The sequence below is a fragment of the Callorhinus ursinus genome, unplaced genomic scaffold (genome assembly GCF_003265705.2).
Source record: "Callorhinus ursinus isolate GAN/ISIS: 27379988/994484 unplaced genomic scaffold, GSC_fseal_2.0 scaffold10, whole genome shotgun sequence".
Taxonomy (NCBI): Eukaryota; Metazoa; Chordata; class Mammalia; order Carnivora; family Otariidae; genus Callorhinus; species Callorhinus ursinus.
Genome location: NW_027397072.1, coordinates 42,599,295 through 42,612,604, shown reverse-complemented (window position 1 = coordinate 42,612,604; position 13,310 = coordinate 42,599,295). Strand labels below are relative to the sequence as shown.

Genomic DNA, 13,310 nt, shown 5'->3' with positions numbered 1-13,310 from the left:
TGAAATGTTAAAAAAAAGTTATTATTTATGCAATGGTCTGGTATTCAGTGATTCAGAAATATTTATGTATCTCTTGTCTTCTCATTAAATTATATTTCAGAGGTTTGGAAAATAGTAATAACAACAAAGACACAAGTTTATGCTTAGAAAACAAAAAAACACTTAAAAACCCTTAAATTTTAATATAGTTTTCCTATGGATGGTAGGTTTCATCATGACTAACATTTTTTGTTTCGTTCTGTTTTTATAGTTGTCTCTGTTTTTTTAAGTTTTATTTTGTTTTTTTATAATTACCATGGATTACTTTTAAAAACTTTTTAAAAATGGATTCAGCCTCAGCATTGTCAAATAGTTAATACATAAATAAGAGTGGACCCATGAGCCACCTGATCAGGCAGGGGCTCCATATGTGCTAGACAATGTCCGGACTGCTGTTGGACACCCCCTATTTGGGCAGCATCAGGTGACTCTAACATGCAAATTTGCCAAGGATGGTAAGATGCATTCTGGATTTTCTTTAGTCTTTAGGGAACAGAGTTAGAACAGGAGAACAAATGGTCAGAAACCAGGGAGCAGCTCAATGTAGTGCAGCTTTGTGGGGTCTTAAGGCAGAAAGGTATTAAAGAGGGCACGTATTGAATGGAGCACTGGGTGTTATATGCAAACAATGAATCATGGAACACTACATCAAAAACGAATGATGTAATGTATGGTGATTATAACATAATAAAATTAAATTAAAAAAAAAAAGGAAGTTCTTTAGACCCAACTTCAGACCACAGTAAAGTGAAGTGAGCAACTGGTTGTGTGGAATGGAAACTAGGAATCCAGAAAACAGCAGGGAGGGTGTCCTGGGGAGGGTTGTAACTTAAGTGATGATTCAATTATATTAGAACTTTTTTAAGATTCAAGAGAGTAATTAATGATGGAGGCAGTTTTGTTTTTTGTTTTTTTGTTTGTTTGTTTGTTTGTTTTTTATCTCTAGTTGGCTAAAATCATCCCCAACTGAGAACATACTCTCAATAAAACTCAGTTTGGATTCCCAGTACAGTAACTTGCTGTGTTCTGGGTCTGGTAGGGAATTTGCTTCTATAATAGGAAACTACTGCATCTCCTGCTTACTTTTATTGACTCACATTATCATTAAAATTATTTCATCCTTAGATGAACCCAAAGAAGCACTACTTTTCTAGCAGGAATCCTGTACGCTTCTTGTTTCAGTTCTTGCTAGACTTGCATCTTTTCCAACTCATGTTATTAACTTGAAGCCCCATCTCCACTGCCCATGCAAACCATCATGCACAACACAGGTCCTGCCCCTTATAGCTGAAAGGGATTTCTAGGATTAAAATGCACTTACATTGAGGTCAAGAAATCAACCTCTCAGATGTGGCCTGTATGTTGTAGCTTTGTATCAAAAGTATGGCTTTTTGAACTCATGCATGCCTGAATTCAAATCATGACTCCTTTAATAATTAATCTTTGGGGAAACCATTCTATAATCTTAAATTGTAGAATACTGCAGGTGCTACTATGTATCATGAGGGCAGACTCATCCACCAGAATACCATGTTCTCCTCCTTTACCTGAATATTTATTAAAGCTGTATCATCAGATAAATTCTCTGGTAACTAGCATCAACTAAAATAAATTGATGTAATTATCAGAATTTAACTCACGATACCTCAGGCTGGGTATCAGGTTCAGTAGGAGATTCCCCTTTCCATAGCTAGAAGCCTCCCATTTCCATAACTCTGGAGCCATACAGCAACTGGGGAAATATAAATATCTTTACTTGGGATGAAAAATGTCCACACTATAAGACCCAGTTGTAACTCCAATTCACCTAGACAAAATATCACTTAAGAAAGAGATCTGATAAATGTTCTTGGGAAAATTCCCTAGTTCATAAGGAGAACAATCTCATCCTTGCCTACTGGGCCAGGATCTGTGGATACTCTACAAAATTGAGATGACATTTATAAACTCCGATGCAATAGGAAATTTCATCTACCAAGCTGTAGTCATCAAAAGTAGCTGACCAGTATCAATATAGTGATTCTTTATGTTCATTTTTTTAAATGATTCTTTATGTTTAGATTCTACTAGGATATATTCTTCCTGTCTGCGACAGAGCCAGTTTCAGGCATGTGACCCCTGTACTAATACAGGCCCAATGTTTGATTTAATGCTTTACTCTTGCAGTCTTGAAATTCTTAATAACTTTTGAATAAGGAATCCCACTTTTAACATTTTTCAATGGTCCCCACAAATTATGTAGCAGCCTTGGTTGGAATTTATGATTTTGTCATATCCATAACAATTTGACCAAATTGCCCCTCTCTACTTGGAAATATTCTCTAATTGACACCGCATGGACTGGTGCTGTTTGTCAATAAATTTGCTTAAACGGACTCATGTGAAAGGGCTTTGTTGACCAATAACTCTTTATTTCGCCTTCCCTAGATGAGGTACCCTTCTTATTACCTCCCAACAGTTTATTCATTTACATTCCTATCACAACATTGACTATACATTTTTTTCCTAATTTTATAGACTCTCTTGGTATGCTGGTAAAATTGTTTTTTGTCTTTCCTGTCTGCAGCACCTTGCAATGTGCCCAAGACACACACAAACACTGAAATGCCTATAAAACTAATAAAGAGCTTGAAGATTATCATATGAGTGTCTTAATCCATCCAAGTTACTATGAGAAATGCCATAGACTGGGTGGTTTATAAATAAGAGAAATTTATTCCTCACATTTCTAGAGCTTGGGATGTCCAAGATCAAGGCACTGGCAGATTTGGTATCTAGTGAGGACCTGCTTCCTGGTTCATGGGCAGTCCTCACATGGTGGAAGGGGTAAGGGAGCTCTCTCAGGCCTCTTTTATAAGGGCATTAATCCCATTAATGAGGGCTCTACTCTCATGACTTCATCACTCTGCAAATTTCCTATCTCCAAAAACCATCACATTAGTGATTGGGTTTCAACATGGGAATTTTTAGGTCATACAAACATTTAGTCTGCAGCAATGAGCAACTACTCATTGCCTGATTTTATCTTAGGAAAAATACCTGGTTCTAGAAGGTACTATAATGTCCAACACCTCCTCATCACCCATGTGATATATTTCAATTCAGCAATGTAACTGAATATAAAACCTGATGACCTTAAAGTCAGCAATGTAACTGAATATAAAACCTGATGAAATATCAGGTACATCTAAGAGTATTCTATATTGACTGAATACTATGGACATTTTCTTCTTCATTTGCATCTTTGGCATATTTCCTTGCATCATTTTCCAGCCATCAACTTTCATTTCAAAACATCTGGTAGAGGCCATGAACCCAAAATGCTTCTGTAACCATGGGACCATATCTAGTTCCACTTCCAGATTATTTATTTCCTCATAGATTGGGTTATAGTTTTTAATCTTGTGACCTTTTCTTTTTTGCTATTTCTATGCAAATCCCCAAAAGATAGGCATTCAGTTTCTCTATGAGTGTCATCCGTCAATGTAGATATAGAGATAACACTGAAAACAGAAAACACAAGGTACACTGGATTATGGCATGAGATGGACTATATGTAGTTTAACAGTGTGGCAGAAGTACAAAGGAGTATCTGATGAGATTGACAAACACTAATAATTAGCACAAATGAAAGTGCCTCTAAAGAGCTAAAGGCATTAGGAATGGGATTATGGCCAAATGCAGTGAAATCTAACAATGTGCATTTATTGGACTCAAATAATGAGCTTTTTGTCACCAAGCCCATTAGTGCACAAAGCAATTGAGAAAAAGAATTCAGTCCCATAGAAACATAATCCAAGTTAAACAACAGTCTCTTACCAAAACTAAATACAGTTAGCAGATTAAATATCAGATTCACAGATTTAGTTGCCTATCTTTTAATCCATTGATGGAATCTATGTTCTGTTATAAAGAGTATCTGTGATGATCTAGTTCAATTAGATTTTACATATGAATAATTCTTATAGAGTTGTAGCTGGTCACCTAGAGTCACATGTTGATTTACTGTCAAAGCCAAGGAAAAGTCATAGCTTCTAAAAAATGTTTCAGTAGTTATTTAAATATTTATATACTATTTTGAGCTATATTAGAAAATAGTGCCCTACCAGATAGTGTGATGTCATCCAGACACCATTATCACACTTTTATGTATTGCTCTTTTCATTGTATAGTGGACACTGGGAACTATGTTTCCCAGAATCCCCTTCTCCACAGGGTATTTGGTTTGAATTTGCAAAGCAGGAGAGCTTTGGAAGATGGAGAGGTAGAGGATCTTTGTTCTCCAAAATTGGTTGCAGTCAGACACATTGGCAGCCATAAGAGGGATATACAAGATTCACAAAGGCTTAGTGAGGACTTTAGAATTTTTGCTAAAGTTCTGTGGTTTGAGACAAATGGTGAGAGGTTTTCCTGATATCCTTGAAAATCATGAAAGCTTCTTGTTGATCTCTTGACAACCAGCTGCTTAGATGCTTTAGCCCAATGTCCTAAATTGTTTCTTATTTAGGCTAAAGGTACAGCTACTACCTGAGGCATGATTTGATTGTGATAAAGGACAGAATTCAAAATACCCAGGGCAGTCCTTTGCTGGGAACTGGCACCTTCATTTCTATTCCCATTCTGTTGTCAGAGACGGTCACATGGCCCTACATATACAGGAAATACATTCTTCTCAGGCATGGCGGGGGGAGAAGAAAGTGACTATTTGTTAATGATTAATATAGTCTACCACACATTACTAATATGACAACATTGAAACAAAATACTAAGGTATATAAACCAATGGTATAACAAAATCTTTGTATTAATAAACAGATAATCAACCTCAGGTTATAAATGATTTGAACCTGGAATTTGATTCAAGCTCCACATGTGGGGATTGTCTGTTATTAAACCCTTATCATTACAATTGGGAAAACACCATGTAGTAAGTATAGGAAGACACTTAGTACAATAGTATAATCTGTGCACTTTATAAATGCTCATTTCTGTCCTACTCTAAGATAGTTAGAACCTGGACAATTGATTTTATTTATTATTGTTCTAAAATATGTTAAAACATATCTATTAACTAAAATTCAGAAAACATATAAATGTAAAGAAAAAACCTCACACAATTGTAACTGCACCATCATGAGATAACCATGCCATTTTTTCTTTAAGAACCTCTCTTCTTCTCTTGATAGATATCAAATGATGGTTTTATAAATAGAAGTGATATCACACTATTAAACTGATTTGTAGTGGCTTATTTACCTCAACATGTGTCAAAGAAATATTTCATATTAATAGAAATAGAAGAATAGTCATGTTAATTTACTATGTAACACAATATTGCATACATGTACATTATTTTAATTAACCAATGTAGTATTGATGGCATTTAATTTGTTTTGATTTTTTATTATCTTAATTTTTTCTTGGTTAAGAAATGAAATTTCATATCTTTGATTTCTGGCAAGGTGACATTTTTTTCCAAATATTTATATGTGACTCATATTTATTCTATTGAAATTTTCCTCCTTGACTTATTCTTGATTTGTAAAAGCACCTTATGTAATAGTAATATCCAAATTTAATCCATTATATTTGTTGCCAATACTATCTTAGTTTGGCATTTGTCATTCAAACTTTCCCAATTATTTTTTATTCATTTATTTAATATCGACTGACGGTCTTATAGATGGCAAATCACATTCCACATCAACACAGTGAATGAAATAGTCCAATGCATTGCCCTCAAGGAGCCTACATTTCTACATAGCTAGGATAGATTTTATAAGACTTTATAGAAAGAAAGAAAAAACAGCGCAAGAACAGGAGTTCTGGGGAAGGCAAGGAATTCTATGCTATCTAGAAAAATCAAAGAAGATACTTTACCATAATTAGGTAACATTTGAGGCAATGCTTGAAGGTAGTGAGGGAATAAGTCATTTGGACATAAGGGAAAGATTGATCCATGAAGAGGGAAGAGGAAGTTCAAAAGCCCTATGTCTGGAATATTCTTGGCTAGTTCCAGGAACAGCAATACCATTAGTTTGGCCAGAGTCAAGTATAGGAGGGAGAAACCAGAACAAGAGTGTGGAGCCAGATTATATAGGACTTTTTAAGGAATTTGGCTTTTCCTGTGAGAGAAGTGGAGGCCATCTGATGATTTTAAAGAATTGGGGGTGAGGGGAAGCTCGTCTGAGTTATGCTTCAAAGAAGCACCATAAATAGCAGCTATGTGAAATGTATTATCATCAGAGAACCAGAGTGGAAGCAGGGAGGCAAGAGAAGAGGCTATTAGAAACATTCAAGTGACTGATAATTGTGAAGCAGAAGGAGTTAAAGTGGAGGGGGTAAAACATGGTCAAATTCTGGAGGTATTTTGAGCTCACAGTATTTGCTAAAGTATTGAACATAGGTATAAAGGAAATAAGTAGAGGATGATTTCAGAGATTTGGGTCTGAGCAACCAAAGGAAGAAAAATGTACTTCACAGATTATTTTAGTTAATCATTCTAATTCAAATCTATCAATGTTATATTCTTACATAAGTGTACATAAATCGAGATATATCACTATATCTCTATTTGGAGTCTATATGCAGGTAGTTTATTCCTGTTAATGGGAACAGTATGTACTGATTTATATACTTTTTTATGTAAAATATTTATTTCAATGTTTATCTTCCTTACAAGCAAATATCTGAACACTAATTAGCTCTAATAAAACTGCAAATAATTTGGGGGGTATATCCATGGAAGATAATCATGCTTTTTAAAATAATATTTTCCTGGGCGCCTGGGTGGCTCAGTTGGTTAAGCGACTGCTTTCGGCTCAGGTCATGATCCTGGAGTCCAGGATCGAGTTCCACATCGGGCTCCCTGCTCAACGGGGAGTCTGCTTCTCCCTCTGACCCTCCCCCCTCTCATGTGCTCTCTCTCTCTCTCTCATTCTCTCTCTCAAATAAATAAAATATTTAAAAAATAATAATAATAATATTTTCCTTCAGTCTTTATCAGGTTTTTGTACCTCATTTATTTTTTTCTTATCCCAGTGAATTTATTTGTACTTCTAAAATGGGGATAAGGATTTTCTATCTTAATAAATCAATATAGAAAAAATTATATTGGGGTAATAATATAAAATGACAAATACTCATGCTACATTTTTAAAAAATCATTATAAGCAGCAAAAGGATAAAACCTACATTATCAATTAACTTACTATTTGTTTGTACTATGCAATGGGCTATGTAATACACAAAGACAAAGAGACAAATTTTGATATTACAAAACTTTAAACTAGTTAAGGTTATCTTAAAGAAAATAATAGAAATTAGTATATGATGGATTTCTAATATGTACTGATATTGTGCTACATATCCTAAACATTTTATCCATTTAGCGTTCATTTTATTCATATGAGATTTCTATTATTACCTCCATTTCACAAAAGAAGGATTTGGATGTTAGATTAGGAATAGAGGATTCTGTGAAATGGCATATGACACAGTTCTCTGTGATTCAGAATGTAATTGACAGAGATAACCACAGGAGAGGCAGATTGAGCATGGATTACTTAGGCAGTCACAAAGGGAGCAATTGTGATATTGTTCAGAAGGAATTTAGATGGGGGGCGCCTCAGTGGCTCAGTCAGTTAGGCATCTGCCTTCAGCTGAGGTCATGATCCTGGGATCGAGTCCTACGTCTGGCTCCCTGCTCAGCAGGGAGCCTGCTTCTCCCTCTCCCGCTTGTGCTCCCTCTCTCTCTCTCTGTCAAATAAGTAAAATCTTTATATAAAAAAATGAATTTAGATGGGGTTATAGCATAATGTAGTGAAAGTAATTATTAGTTGTGGCATTGGTTCTGGTTTCTTCTCCTGGTTCTGCTAATATTTGAGTGTTAGACTTTTGGGCAGTCATCAGTTCTGAGTCTCATTTAGTTTTACAATGATAGCAGATGAAACACTCCCCTCACAATGATGTCATGAAAATTAAAAGAGTTTTTTGTTTTTGTTCTTAATATTGTAAAGTGAAAAAGAAGCTATGTTGAGAAAGGAAAACATAGTAAGGCTCAGAAGAGCTGAGGATAATATGGGAAGATCACATGATGGGGGCGGTATGGGGACCATGGCCGTAATGAAGAACAGAATGTATGCTCATCTGTTTTCTAATTTGGGCACGGAGCATTTACTGCACCAGCCATTTAGAGGAATAGATCTGTGTCAGTAATTCAGATCATGCACAGACAATACAGTTCAGGATGATGAAAGCTATAGCTGACATGGTGGGGATTGAAACCACATGAGTGAAATAGTCAGCCCAGCTAGTCCCAAAAGGGGAAGTAACTGTGCCCTGTGTTAATAGATGTGTAGACATTTTCTTTATGATCACAGTGAGAAAATATATTTCAGCCTAATGAAAAGCAGAACTCTGAGATCCCTTGGCCATTTGAGGGACTGAATGAAGTTTAGTTCCTCAGAGAAAGAAGGTTTCTGGTAGTATGGCAGAGGGGGATACAGGAAAGGCCCCTGATTTTGAAGGGCATTACCTGCCACATTTGGAGCATATACAATGGGTTTGTACTAAGCGATGCGAGTTCCATTTTTGTAAGATCGGCTGGACTAAAATACATCAGATGAAGTTTTAACTTTGAGGAGATGCCTTCAAATGACCTGGATAGTAAGATCCTGAAATAATCCAAGAGAATGGAAATAAGATGGTCTTGAGAGATATTTAGAAACTCAAATATCCATTACTTGGTGGATTAATTAGTTCTGAGAATGAAGAGGTAGGATTTGAGGAAAACATTAAGATTTCTGTTTTTAGATGCCTAGATAGTTGCTAATGCTCTTAAGTAAGTTTGGGAAAATAAAAGCTTAAGGTAGTTTGAGGCAAGGATAAATGAGCTGAGCTTACAAAATACTAATTTTGAGGTTTCTGTTGGACATGTGGCTCTGCTCCTCAAGAGGCGATAGCATGCATGGGAAGTACAAGTTCAAATGCTTTGGAAGCCAGGTAGTGAGTTTTTATTTGATATAATAGGAATGAAGGGGTCAGATAGATGTCATTAGGAACACCATATGATGATGGAGTGTTTTGGGGAGGGTGAAATTGGCAACCATTTATTATGTTTCTGCAAGGAGAAACTGATGGTAGGTGAGATGATATTTCACTAATGTGCTAGAAATAGTTTTTGAATTGGTGTGTTTGAAATCTTGAGAGACTGAACTAAAATAGAAATTGTGGAAATGCATAGGAAGCAAATGAAAGGAAATAAAATGATGTTAATTTTGAGTGCAGATTGCAACAAAAGAACTAGTAATAAAAGGTGTAACCAGATAATGGGCAAAAGAATGGAGCAAATGATCGATATTCTACATGTATAAGGTAGAAAGACATAACTTTGAAAACTGTTTTATTATTTATTATTTAGTAGTTCCTGCCATGCTCTAGCTCTAGGACACCCTTGTTGTTTCTGCTTTTCCCTTGACTTTCAAAAGGTGTACGTGATTTGCCAAGTCCTCTCAGACAATAAATAGGAGAGCTGGAATTTCAAACTCAAATTTCTCTGGTCCCAAAGCCCATTCTCCTTATTCTGCATCTGGTGAGAAGTGTACTAAATGTAAGAGATAAAGCAGAATAAACAAAAGGAAATGTGAAACAAGAAACAAACAATTGTTTGTCAACAAACAATTGAAGACAATGGTGGAATAGGGAAAAGGTTTAATGCCAAAATTTTCTTTTTTAATCGCCAAATAAATATTAATAACAATAGGAAGAGTCACTTCCTTTGATAAAAATGTATACATTCAGGCATATGTATATAACACACATAAATATATAATAAGTGATACACATACATACTTAGAAACACACACACACACACACACACACACACACACTCTTCCCTGCTCTGTTTTATTTAATAGTGATTGGTCTTAAGAGTGATTCTGGGACTTGCCAGTCTCTAAAATATTTCTATCTCATTAGTGGATGTTTCAAAATAATTTTGAAGGGTAAAAAGAGACAGAAGGATAAATTAACCTCGGAGACAATTATAATTTGAAAATAAGTTCCTCTGTTTGTGTGGATATAATTATCGGCCAGAAATAGAGGTTTGTTTGTTTTTTGTTTTTTTTGCTAAGTTCATATCTCAAAATTTCAGAGGATTTGTTAATATTGTTGCTTCCAGGATCTTCCTAAACCTATCACTTTCCACTGCTACACTTCTAATCTTAGGCAGCCAGTTTGTGAATTTGGCACGGATTTATAATTCTACCTGCTGAAGATAGAGGTGTATAGTATGTGACTGAAGATAATAAGAAACTGAAATGTATATATTTAACACAGTTACATCTTGCACTTACCATGTGCCAGATTCTAACAGAATACCTGGGTATGCAAATTTGTATATGATACACAGTTATTGCCGTGTACAATTTTATTCTTAAGCAGAGTAGAAAGCGAGTAAACCAATAATCACAGAACAGGATAATTTGATAAAAATATAAAAATGGTGCTGTATGATCAAAGATCAAAAAGTCACCAACCCTGTTGTTGAAGAATGGAGAAGGCTTCCTAGAGAAAATCAAATTTGACCTGAGTATTGAAGTCCCTGGATAGGTTATTGGTTAACAAGTATATTAGTAATGTTAACTGCTATAATTAGTGAAAGGAACAATGAAAAATTATTCATATCCTACTAAAATAAAACCTACTGAAAAAGAGCTATTTGAATTATTAAAAATATAAAGGAGCAGAGAACAAGAAGAGATATGAGTAATGGGTCTTCCAACATTAGTTAGAAATAAAAAATCTCCCCCACTTTTGAAATTGAAAAAAACCCAGGATTGAATTGAAAAAGACCAGAGTATATGTTCTTTCTTGTGCTGCTCCTACAGTCTCAGTAAAAGAACCTTGGACTGAGTTTGGACCTCAACTTGGTCTTCTCTACGTGGAAAATAACTCATCGGCCACTTCTCAGTCTACATGGTGGTCCATGGTTTTCCAGTTTGCTTTCTGTTATAAATCAATCTGTGTCTAAAATAAGGGAATATCAGCCAAGTTTTCTCCAATCCTGCTTCCTAATGGATGCCCTTGTCACTAAGGGTCCAAAACTGAAGAAACTCAGGACCAAAGTCTAACATTTCCTGATTTTTAATTTCACAGATACACACAGCTTTAAACATATCCAAGGTTTAAACATCACAGCTAAATTTTCAGTTGTTTACCCATAACTTGTGACAGTCTCTGTGAGTACCCACTATGAAAATGACTCCACTTAACCCTCACAAAGATTATGTCAATTCAGTTAACAGGCTAATATGGAAAGGAATGAATATATCCCCACAACACACAAAGAGAAAATCTACTAAACTGATAGTTTTAAAGCAAAAGATATACTTGAGGAAACAAAGAGAACTATCAACTGTTGATCAGTCTGGGCTTTTGTGTGTTAGTGGCCATTATAGCCCTTAAATACACACATAAACACATTCCTCCCTTACACAGAATTCGTGATTCTGAGTGTCACATCATAAAATGAAAATGTGTCTTTATTATGTATTAGCCTTGAAGGAATTAATATAAAACATCCAAAACAATTCCCATCACTTCCCACAACTCATAATTGACTGTGTTCTGAGGCTCAGGATTGGATAACTTGAATTTCTATAGTCCCATAGGCATGGTTTATTCTGACTTGAATGTCTACCTCTTCTGGGACAAGGTTCATTCTGTCCATGAAGTTCAGAGAGCAGTTATTTCAACCATTTCAGATTTTTGGACAAAATCACACAACTACTATGAGATGAAGATTCAAAATCAAATTTCAAGAATAACAAAGACCTAATGGCAAATTAATTGTTCAATGAGATATTTATAGGGAAAACCAGAAGTTACTCTTATTAAATTATTACTACATGCTTGGCACTGGGCTGAATGTTTTATATACCAATAATTGTGAGTGTCTCAGTTGCCAAGTTCTTTCCTGCCTCATTGCCTTTTGACCCTATGGTTGACCACTTCTTGTATTTTTAGATCTCGAAATTCCACTCCACTTCCTAGATACTCAAAATTAAAATATGCTACACCTTATTACATTTTTATCTATTATAGCATCTCTTTACATTTTATTCTCAGTGTTATTAAATTTTTAATTTAAATATGTATCTGTTTGCCTACTTGTACATGGTCTCTTTCCCTATTTGCCTGAGGACTGGAGCACGCTGTCATAGCTGGCATGCCTAGGTTCTCAGGGTACCTAGCTGGCTCAGTTGGAAGAGCATGTGACTGCTGATCTCAGGGTTGTGAGTTTGAGCCCCATGTTGGGTAGAGAGATTACTAAAAAATAAACAAACAAAGAAACAAACTTAAAAATATTTTAAAAAACAATGAAGTAGGTCTTCAATAAATACCTAATTTAACAATTATAACAATCTTATGGATAAAAGTTATCCTAGTTAACAGATGAGATTACCCTGAGTGGCAGAGTGTAAATTATTTCTCTAATTCCATCCAGTATTTGAAAGTAGTATGAGTTCACTTTTAATATGGGTCTGTCTGGATTGCAATTCAATGCTTCCCAATATGTTAAAGTCCATGGATATCATAGTATATCCAGCTCTGTCCATAAAATGACCCTGATCTTTGTCAAGTTACTCACTTGAGGAAGAATGAGGACATTCACAGAAGTAGAGGAAGAACATCTTAATCACCTTGAGTACTGTTTAATAGGGTGGACACTGTACTAGGGGTAAAGCTCCTAAATTTGCACTAACTCCAAACAAAGAAGGTACTTCTTTCAGCCCAGTCGGTTGTTAAATAAGCCTAAAGTTATCTGGTGGCATTATTCCTCCTTTTTTCTCTACAGAATTGAATTATGGCAAATGTCAGGAAAATTCTGTTTTAACCAAGACAATGTACAAGCCATTCATTGTTAATCAAATGAATACAGAAGTCAGTACAATTGGGAAAAAATCACATTTTATGTCATGGAAAATTAGTATCTGATAATGTCAGCCTATATTTGTGTCAGATAAGGGAGTAAATGTATCACTTTTTTTCAGTTTGGAGGCATTGTTGTCCTTTATTCTACAAATAAGAGATAGAAAAATTATGTTCCATAAACTTAATCCTCCCCAAAGGAGATACACCCCAAATTAAACCTAATCTCTTAAAGATCTTTAAAAAAAAATGGATCTAGACAAAAACACATGTGAATAGAAAGAAAGAAAGAAGAAAGAAAGAAAGAAAGAAAGAAAGAAAGAAAGAAAGAAAGAAAG

General features: G+C 35.1%; 1 non-coding gene across 1 annotated transcript; it reads left to right on the top strand.

The window, feature by feature from the left end:
- Positions 1 to 12,287: 12,287 nt before the first annotated feature.
- On the top strand, positions 12,288 to 12,360 carry TRNAS-GCU (transfer RNA serine (anticodon GCU)). Its single transcript has one exon. It is a non-coding gene; the product is annotated as a tRNA-Ser (tRNA).
- The last annotated feature ends 950 nt before the right edge of the window (positions 12,361 to 13,310 follow it).